We start from the raw sequence: 10,690 nt of genomic DNA, 5'->3' as shown, positions 1-10,690 counted from the left end.
CAGTCGGACTGGCCAAGTGTGTCGGATGACTGTGTGGTTCCTGGAGGTGGGTTGTTGTCACCGGTGGTACAAGTAGAGACAGTCGGACTGGCCAAGTATGTCGGATGGCTGTGTTGGTCGTGGAGGTGGGTTGTTGTCACCGGTGGTACAAGTAGAGACAGTCGGACTGGCAAAGTGTGTCGGATGGCTGTGTTGGTCGTGGAGGTGGGTTGTTGTCACCGTCGGTACAAGTAGAGACAGTCGGACTGGCCAAGTGTGTCGGATGGCTGTGTGGGTCGTGGTGGTGGGTTGTTCTCACAGGTGGTACAAGTAGAGACAGTCGGACTGGCCAAGTGTGTCGGATGGCTGTGTGGGTGGTGGAGGTGGGTTGTTGTCACCGTCGGTACAAGTAGAGACAGTCGGACTGGCCAAGTGTTTCGGATGGCTGTGTGGGTCGTGGTGGTGGGTTGTTCTCACAGGTGGTACAAGTAGAGACAGTCGGACTGGCCAAGTGTGTCGGATGGCTGTGTGGGTGGTGGAGGTGGGTTGTTGTCACCGTCGGAACAAGTAGAGACAGTCGGACTGGCAAAGTGTGTCGGATGGCTGTGTGGGTCGTGGTGGTGGGTTGTTCTCACAGGTGGTACAAATAGAGACAGTTGGACTTGCCAAGTGTGTCGGATGGCTGTGTGGGTGGTGGAGGTGGGTTGTTGTCACCGTCGGTACAAGTAGAGACAGTCGGACTGGCCAAGTGTGTCGGATGGCTGTGTGGGTCGTGGTGGATGGTTGTTCTCACAGGTGGTACAAGTAGAGACAGTCGGACTGGCAAAGTGTGTCGGATGGCTGTGTGGGTGGTGGAGGTGGGTTGTTGTCACCGTCGGTACAAGTAGAGACAGTCGGACTGGCCAAGTGTGTCGGATGACTGTGTGGGTCGTGGAGGTGGGTTGTTGTCACCGGTGGTACAAGTAGAGACAGTCGGACTGGCCAAGTGTGTCGGGTGACTGTGTGGGTCGTGGAGGTGGGTTGTTGTCACAGGTGGTACAAGTAGAGACAGCCGGACTGGCAAAGTGTGTCGGGTGGCTGTGTGGGTCGTGGAGGTGGGTTGTTGTCACCGTCGGTACAAGTAGAGACAGTCGGACTAGCCAAGTGTGTCGGATGGCTGTGTGGGTCGTGGAGGTGGGTTGTTCTCACAGGTGCTACATGTAGAGACAGTCGGACTGGCAAAGTGTGTCGGATGGCTGTGTGGGTGGTGGAGGTGGGTTGTTGTCACCGTCGGTACAAGTACAGACAGTCGGACTGGCCAAGTGTGTCGGATGGCTGTGTGGGTCGTGGAGGTGGGTTGTTGTCACCGTCGGTACAAGTAGAGACAGTCGGACTAGCCAAGTGTGTCGGATGGCTGTGTGGGTCGTGGAGGTGGGTTGTTCTCACAGGTGCTACATGTAGAGACAGTCGGACTGGCAAAGTGTGTCGGATGGCTGTGTGGGTCGTGGAGGTGGGTTGTTGTCACGGTGGTTCAGGTAGAGACAGTCGGACTGGCCAAGTGTGTCGGATGGCTGTGTGGGTCGTGGAGGTGGGTTGTTGTCACCGTCGGTACAAGTAGAGACAGTCGGACTAGCAAAGTGTGTCGGATGGCTGTGTGGGTCGTGGAGGTGGGTTGTTGTCACCGTGGGTACAAGTACAGACAGTCGGACTGGCCAAGTGTGTCGGATGGCTGTGTGGGTCGTGGTGGTGGGTTGTTGTCACAGGTGGTACAAATAGAGACAGTTGGACTTGCCAAGTGTGTCGGATGGCTGTGTGGGTGGTGGAGGTGGGTTGTTGTCACCGGTGGTACAAGTAAAGACAGTCGGACTGGCTAAGTGTGTCGGATGGCTGTGTGGGTCGTGGTGGTGGGTTGTTGTCACCGGTGGTACAAGTAGAGACAGTCGGACTGGCCAAGTGTGTCGGGTGGCTGTGTGGGTCGTGGAGGTGGGTTATTGTCACCGGTGATACAAGTAGAGACAGTCGGACTGGCCAGGTGTGTCGGATGGCTGTGTGGGTCGTGGAGGTGGGTTGTTGTCATCGGTGGTACAAGTAGAGACAGTCGGACTGGCCAAGTGTGTCGGGTGGCTGTGTGGGTCGTGGAGGTGGGTTGTTGTCACCGGTGGTACAAGTAGAGACAGTCGGACTGGCCAAGTGTGTCGGATGACTGTGTGGGTCGTAGAGGTGGGTTGTTGTCACCGGTGGTACAGGTAGAGACAGTCGGACTGGCCAAGTGTGTCGGATAGCTGTGTGGGTCGTGGAGGTGGGTTGTTGTCACCGGTGGTACAAGTAGAGACAGTCGGACTGGCAAAGTGTGTCGGATGGCTGTGTGGGTCGTGGAGGTGGGTTGTTGTCACCGGTGGTACAAGTAGAGACAGTCGGACTGGCAAAGTGTGTCGGATGGCTGTGTGGGTCGTGGAGGTGGGTTGTTGTCACAGGTGGTACAAGTAGAGACAGTCGGACTGGCCAAGTGTGTCGGATGGCTGTGTGGGTCGTGGAGGTGGGTTGTTGTCACCGGTGGTACAAGTAGAGACAGTCGGACTGGCAAAGTGTGTCGGATGGCTGTGTGGGTCGTGGAGGTGGGTTGTTGTCATCGGTGGTACAAGTAGAGACAGTCGGACTGGCCAAGTGTGTCGGATGGCTGTGTGGGTCGTGGAGGTGTGTTGTTGTCACAGGTGGTACAAGTAGAGACAGTCGGACTGGCAAAGTGTGTCGGATGGCTGTGTTGGTCGTGGAGGTGGGTTGTTGTCACCGTCGGTACAAGTAGAGACAGTCGGACTGGCCAAGTGTGTCGGGTGGCTGTGTGGGTCGTGGAGGTGGGTTGTTGTCACCGGTGGTACAGGTAGAGACAGTCGGACTGGCCAAGTGTGTCGGATGGCTGTGTGGGTCGTGGAGGTGGGTTGTTGTCACAGGTGGTACAAGTAGAGACAGCCGGACTGGCCAAGTGTGTCGGATGGCTGTGTGGTTCGTGGAGGTGGGTTGTTGTCACCGGTGGTACAAGTAAAGACAGTCGGACTGGCCAAGTGTCTCGGATGGCTGTGTGGGTCGTGGAGGTGGGTTGTTGTCACCGTCGGTACAAGTAGAGACAGTCGGACTGGCCAAGTGTGTCGGATGGCTGTGTGGGTCGTGGAGGTGTGTTGTTGTCACAGGTGGTACAAGTAGAGACAGCCGGACTGGCCAAGTGTGTCGGGTGGCTGTGTGGGTCGTGGAGGTGGGTTGTTGTCACCGGTGGTACAAGTAAAGACAGTCGGACTGGCCAAGTGTGTCGGATGACTATGTGGGTCGTGGAGGTGTGTTGTTGTCACAGGTGGTACAAGTAGAGACAGTCGGACTGGCAAAGTGTGTCGGATGGCTGTGTGGGTCGTGGAGGTGGGTTGTTGTCACCGGTGGTACAAGTAGAGACAGTCGGACTGGCAAAGTGTGTCGGATGGCTGTGTGGGTCGTGGAGGTGGGTTGTTGTCACAGGTGGTACAAGTAGAGACAGCCGGACTGGCCAAGTGTGTCGGATGGCTGTGTGGTTCGTGGAGGTGGGTTGTTGTCACCGGTGGTACAAGTAAAGACAGTCGGACTGGCCAAGTGTCTCGGATGGCTGTGTGGGTCGTGGAGGTGTGTTGTTGTCACCGTCGGTACAAGTAGAGACAGTCGGACTGGCCAAGTGTGTCGGATGGCTGTGTGGGTCGTGGAGGTGTGTTGTTGTCACAGGTGGTACAAGTAGAGACAGCCGGACTGGCCAAGTGTGTCGGGTGGCTGTGTGGGTCGTGGAGGTGGGTTGTTGTCACCGGTGGTACAAGTAAAGACAGTCGGACTGGCCAAGTGTGTCGGATGACTATGTGGGTCGTGGAGGTGTGTTGTTGTCACAGGTGGTACAAGTAGAGACAGTCGGACTGGCAAAGTGTGTCGGATGGCTGTGTGGGTCGTGGAGGTGGGTTGTTGTCACCGGTGGTACAAGTAGAGACAGTCGGACTGGCAAAGTGTGTCGGATGGCTGTGTGGGTCGTGGAGGTGGGTTGTTGTCACCGGTGGTACAAGTAGAGACAGTCGGACTGGCCAAGTGTGTCGGATGGCTGTGTGGGTCGTGGAGGTGTGTTGTTGTCACAGGTGGTACAAGTAGAGACAGTCGGACTGGCAAAGTGTGTCGGATGGCTGTGTTGGTCGTGGAGGTGGGTTGTTGTCACCGTCGGTACAAGTAGAGACAGTCGGACTGGCCAAGTGTGTCGGGTGGCTGTGTGGGTCGTGGAGGTGGGTTGTTGTCACCGGTGGTACAGGTAGAGACAGTCGGACTGGCCAAGTGTGTCGGATGGCTGTGTGGGTCGTGGAGGTGGGTTGTTGTCACAGGTGGTACAAGTAGAGACAGCCGGACTGGCCAAGTGTGTCGGGTGGCTGTGTGGGTCGTGGAGGTGGGTTGTTGTCACCGGTGGTACAGGTAGAGACAGTCGGACTGGCCAAGTGTGTCGGATGGCTGTGTGGTTCGTGGAGGTGGGTTGTTGTCACCGGTGGTACAAGTAAAGACAGTCGGACTGGCCAAGTGTGTCGGATGGCTGTGTGGGTCGTGGAGGTGGGTTGTTGTCACCGTCGGTACAAGTAGAGACAGTCGGACTGGCCAAGTGTGTCGGATGGCTGTGTGGGTCGTGGAGGTGTGTTGTTGTCACAGGTGGTACAAGTAGAGACAGCCGGACTGGCCAAGTGTGTCGGGTGGCTGTGTGGGTCGTGGAGGTGGGTTGTTGTCACCGGTGGTACAAGTAAAGACAGTCGGACTGGCCAAGTGTGTCGGATGACTATGTGGGTCGTGGAGGTGTGTTGTTGTCACAGGTGGTACAAGTAGAGACAGTCTGACTGGCCAAGTGTGTCGGGTGACTGTGTGGGTCGTGGAGGTGGGTTGTTGTCACCGGTGGTACAAGTAAAGACAGTCGGACTGGCCAAGTGTGTCGGATGACTATGTGGGTCGTGGAGGTGTGTTGTTGTCACAGGTGGTACAAGTAGAGACAGTCGGACTGGCCAAGTGTGTCGGATGGCTGTGTTGGTCGTGGAGGTGGGTTGTTGTCACCGGTGGTACAAGTAGAGACAGCCGGACTGGCCAAGTGTGTCGGATGGCTGTATGGGTGGTGGAGGTGGGTTGTTGTCACCGGTGGTACAAGTAGAGACAGTCGGACTGGCCAAGTGTGTCGGATGGCTGTTTGGGTCGTGAATTTTCAACTTATGTTCTTGAAATTATTCAGGAGATAAGATGAAATGACGTAGGTGCCAGATCGTAGGTTCAAGGCCGAAGTTAACTTTTTTTAAAAGGGGGGCCAATAAGATTATTCCTTTCTTATTCAAGTTAACTTTCCCCAGGAAAAATGTTTTCTATAAAAAATCCGGGGGGGGGGGGGGGGGTAACTTCTCCTTCCCCCCCCCCCCCCCCCCCTCTCTCGGCTGGCTACGGCACTGTGGTTGGAGTCTCGGGTCGTCCTGATCATGTTTCTAGGTTTGAGAGCAACCTAACCGTGAGTTTCACCAAAGTGATAAGCGTCTAGGACTTTCGGTCTTTCTTCCCACATCAAGCTGACACACCTTGATGTAACTGGGATACTGTTCAAAGTGGCGCTAAAGCTATGATAACGCAGACATACTCCAACAACTGCACAGAGTGAAGAGATCTGCTGGAGAAACGGTTGCCTGAATACATCACTCCATTATCCCAAACAAACTCCACTGAAGGAGATGAAAGCTTTGTTAACGCACTGTCACGGCATTGGACGTGATCGCAATTAGATGTAGTATTACAATTTCTAGAACACGAACGTTTGTGATACTTTTTTCAAAACATTTTTTACTCTTACTCTAAACAAAATATGTTATTTGAAAGGAAACCTAACATTCAACGGCTGTGTAAAAATAAACCAATTTGTTTTTCGCGGTGTATGGGCAATGCTGTTTAAAACCTGTCACATCGCAAATAGCTCAAAGATGAGTTGTGATAATTTCCCGGGCAGGTCATTTAATCTGTGCTCAGGAAAATATAACTTTGGTGATTGAATGCCAGTTTATCAACAGAGCATTTAAGGTCTTGTTTTAGGTTAATTACAATGAACCCCTGTTAACCTGGAAACCACATCCTCTCGAGGCAAGTGAATTAACTGACTATAAAAGTTCAGTTTCTACCCTTGCCGAACTAGGCTTGAATTATGGAGTTATATTTGGCTAGATGAACGAGTCTATGCATAATCCAATCAAAATCGTCAACTAAGGGTCAACATTTATTTTCTAAATGGCGTCATGTTTTGTAATGAAGGTGCTCACGTGATTTGATGCACTCCGCGAAGTAAGACTCGTTCTATTACAATACAGATCTTTATTATCGATCAGGTAATTTTGTTTGAAGCAACTACAAGTGATATGAGAGGTGGAATCTGATTGGTCAATAGGAGGGACATAGAAGGCGACAAAAGTCGTAATAGCCGCTGGTGACGCTACGATCGAACCCAGAAATTCCAGCCTAGTTCGGCAAGGTTGGAAACTGGACCTTTACAGTCAGTTACCTCCCTTGCCACGGGAAGATGGGGAAACCATGATTCCCTAACGATTACCGCTGGGGATGTTACTGTGATTAAGAGGATATTGTTACGTAGTGAGTGAGCTCTTTAACGCCTCTTTGAACAGTATTCCACTTATATCACAGCGTGTCAGCTTGGTGTAGGAAGGAAGCTCGAAGAGATGCATGTATCATACGTTAAAAGCGATGGTATTCAACAAACTCACCCACTCACCTGGTGTTTTATAACATTTGCCAGGCGTTCCAGAACGTCCTCGATGGAACCGACGAAAATGATGCAGAAAAGACCGCCAGGTCCCTTGACGTAATATCTATGCAGGTTGCACCTCGATTCCGGGTAAGAATAGTTCCACTACAATCTAAACTGGTCGTATCACGGGGATTCCGGGTTAGAATAGGTCCACTACAATCTATGCTGGTCGTACCACGGGGATTCTGGGTTAAAATAGGTCCACTACAATCTCTGCTGGTCGCCCCGCGGGGATTCAGGGTTAGAATAGGTCCCCAGCAACATATGCAGGTTTTACCGCGGGCATTGTGAGTTAGAATAGGTCCACTACAATCTATGCTGGTCGTACCACGGGGATTCCAGGTTGGACTAGGTCCACGACAATCTGTGCTGGTCGTACCACGGGGATTCCGGATTAGAATAGGTTCCCAGAAATCTATGCTGGTGGCACCGTAGGGATTCTGGGTTAGAATAGGTCCACAGCAATCTTTGCTGGTCGTACCGCGGGGATTCAGGGTTAGAAAAGGTCCCCAGCAACATATGCAGGTTGTACCGCGGGCATTGTGGTTTATAATAGGTCAATATAGCAATCTATGCTGGTCGTACCGTGCATGTGCATAGTCCAATCAAAATTGCGTAACGAACCAGACACCCCGTTTGAAAACAACGTGGATTCGACTACAGGCTTTGCAAAACATGTGTACCGCCAACTTGGCATCGACAGATATTTTGCAAATCTTTTCAAGTTTTTAATCCAGGTGCTCCAGTGATTTGATGCCCTTCGCGGGGTATGACCCGTTTTTATTACAAAAGAGATCTTGAATATTGATTTGTCTTATTTATCGTCTTGACTGGGCGCCACCATTTTTCTTTGAAGCAAATGCAGGCGACAGGAGGCATGTAGAAGGGACATAACTCGTAATAGCCACTGGTGGCGCTATACGATCGAGCCTGGAAATTCCAACCTAATTCGGCAAGGGTGGACACTGGGCTTTTATAATCAGTTAACGCCCTTGCCTCTGGAAGATGGGTTCAAAGATAGTGAATACTAGTACGTGAATAATATCAATCTGTGTAGATGGTTTCTTTGAAAGATCACTAAACCTGAAAACGTATGCTTAAGATAGTATGCATTATTTAGCGAGTGGTTCTAGTTTAAGGCCCAAGTTTGTTAGTTTCACCACGGCGTGTCAGACTGGTGTGCGCGGAAAACCTGAAGTGACAAGGTCGTAGATGCTGACCACATTGGGGGAACTCACGGGAAGGGGTACAAGCAGATTATTTTATTTAGTTTGTAAATACGTAACCAGAAAGTAATGTGACTCACTACTTTTAGATGTCAGGTTCACAGGAATCGTGATACTCGCCTTCGCCAATCAGAGAACAGCCCTTTGCCTGCACAACTAGTCAGTTGCCCTAACCGTTATATATTGGGAATTCTTCACTGTTTACGCTGGGGACAATGAGTGAGTTTACCGCCGCTTTGAACATTATTTCAGTTATATGACGGGCGTGTCAGCTTGATGTGGGAGGAATGTTATGCAGGTCTTAGACGTTTACCAGTTTGGTGAAATTCACGATAAATGGTGCTTACAAACCTAGAAACATGATCAGGGTTATGTTTTCTTTTTAAACAAGTTTTTGTTTTGTATATGTATAAATGTTTTCTTTCATGTACATTTCCAGTCGCCCTTAACCATGTGAAGGGGATGAGAGATGACTGCAAGACCGGGACAACAAGCTGAACCTTCATCAACTGAACTACATACGTCACCATGACAACTTATCCGCATAATATCACATCTTTAGTGTACTGCTTAATGCCCTCATACTCTTCCTATATAATAATATGACCCTTAACCAACATTAAAGAAATATTCAGCTCTGGTTAAAGGAAGGCTATTCTAAGGAGAAGAAAATCAAAATTCGTCGGACTGGCCTGTTTGACTGTAAGTGTGTGGTTCTGAAATCGTGTAAGCTGTTGTTTCTATCACGATTCTGTTCATCAGAATCACACATCAAACACTGCAAGCAGTCTATAAAGCATACAGCTAACATATCATTATCGTCGGAGTGGGTGAGTGAGTCCGGCTTTTATGTCGAATTTAGCAATATTCCAGCTATATCACAGCGCGGGACACCAGAAATGGGCTTCATACATTGTACCCATTGTGGGAGTCTTTCGTGCGACGAGTGGCTTTAACCATTCGGCGACTTCACCGTCCCATTCTCATCAGAACACTATATTTAGTAAAATATAATCCTGCACCAAGCTTTGGCTCTTAACCACATGTAAAAAAATTATACATAACCGATCGCCTAAACGCATCACGGCAACGGCCATGGTAACCCGATGCATGTGAGTTCCGTGCAAATTGAAAAGCACATGCTTTCCCCCATTTCTTGCCCTATAAAAATCCACCCACATCGGATAAAATTCATTCGTTATTGAATTGCTACCACATGCCAAGATTGACAAGAAATCAGCGACACCAAGCCCCTGGACGATTGCAAGCTGGACAAACCGCCCGGCAAGTAGCCAATCCATTTCAAGTCCAGGTAAGGATCATATGCAGGCTCCAGCAACGGTACCATACCACCAACACTACAGATGACCGACTGACAGACGTCAGGATCGTCAGATTGTGCGAAAGCATCTTCAAGATCGCTTTGTTACTGCTGCGGAAACTGCTCGACAGATCATGGGGATACACCAGCGACACATTAGTGCGGACACCGTTCGTCGACGATTGACGAGCAGACACCTCCACTGTCACTGGGACCGTCTTCAGTGGGCAACACAACACCAGCATTTTTGCGCCACCAGCAGTGGAGACGAGCGCCGTTACTGTATCTCAACAGCAGAAGGCAGAGAGAGAGAGAGAGTCTGGCGACGCCGTGGTGAACGTTTTTCGGATGCTTGTGTTGTTGAGAGAGACTCGTGGGGTGGTCCGAGCATCATGGTGCTGAATGGAATTGGTCCGGCACAGAGGGTCGGCCCTGTGGTCTTCCAGAACATCGGTCCAGGGAGAGGCAATGGTGTCACAGCAGCTTGGTACATTGAGACCACACGCCATACCATATTTGGCACGTCGCCGCAACCACGAGTTGCAACATGATAACGCCCGTGCCTAAAGTACTGCGAGAGCAACAAGAGACCTCCTCCAGCAGAATGGCATCAGAACCATGCAGTGGCCTGCCCTCAGTCCCGATTTAAATCCCATTGATCACCTGTGGGGCGAGATTCAAAGACGGCTGAATGACGTCCGACCAAGGCCGACAACTGCTGCTGAAGTGCGTCAGGCGTTCCTCAGAGTGTGGGCTCAAGTGCCTATGGTGGAGGCGACCGCCCGAATCTCGGAGGATCCAGTCCAAAGGTTTTGTATGTCTGAAGGATGGTGGCTCGAAGCAAGAGGGCGATTGTGTTACCGCTTACTTTAACCTGCGATGTCCTCGAAACCGGTATGAAGAGGCGGCGGCGTTGTCCATCACAGCGCCCTCACCTGACATGGTAGGAGTTCCAGCTCCTCCTCAGCTCACATTATCAATGAGAGGGACGGAATAAGGAAGGATCTGTCGGGCTGTCCTAGGAGTTGGTTCTTGGCTATGAAATCCCAGCACAGTCCGAGATGAACAGGCCCATGCGCTCCCTGTTCAAACCGGACACGCCTAACGTCCAGCGCGTGTAGCTCACTTCATGTGCCGCAGTAGCGAGAGCCTGAAGGTAGACCGTCTTCTTAGTGAGGCTATAGCACAACGCCGAATGGAATGGTTCAAAAGGCGCACCATCCCAAGCTGGGGGTCTAAACTTATCCTTCTGATCCTCCAGCCGGAAGGAGTTAGGTAAGGCTTGGAGTTCTGGGATCTTCGTCATTTTTCGATCTTCCGGAACCGCCAAAACAGAGTTGAGGGCCACAAGGTATGTCGCGGTAGTGC

Source organism: Haliotis rufescens, unplaced genomic scaffold (assembly GCF_023055435.1).
Source record: "Haliotis rufescens isolate VD_foot unplaced genomic scaffold, xgHalRufe1.0.p SCAF_6, whole genome shotgun sequence".
In the NCBI taxonomy this organism is placed as follows: Eukaryota; Metazoa; Mollusca; class Gastropoda; order Lepetellida; family Haliotidae; genus Haliotis; species Haliotis rufescens.
Note: the sequence above shows the minus strand (reverse complement) of the source record.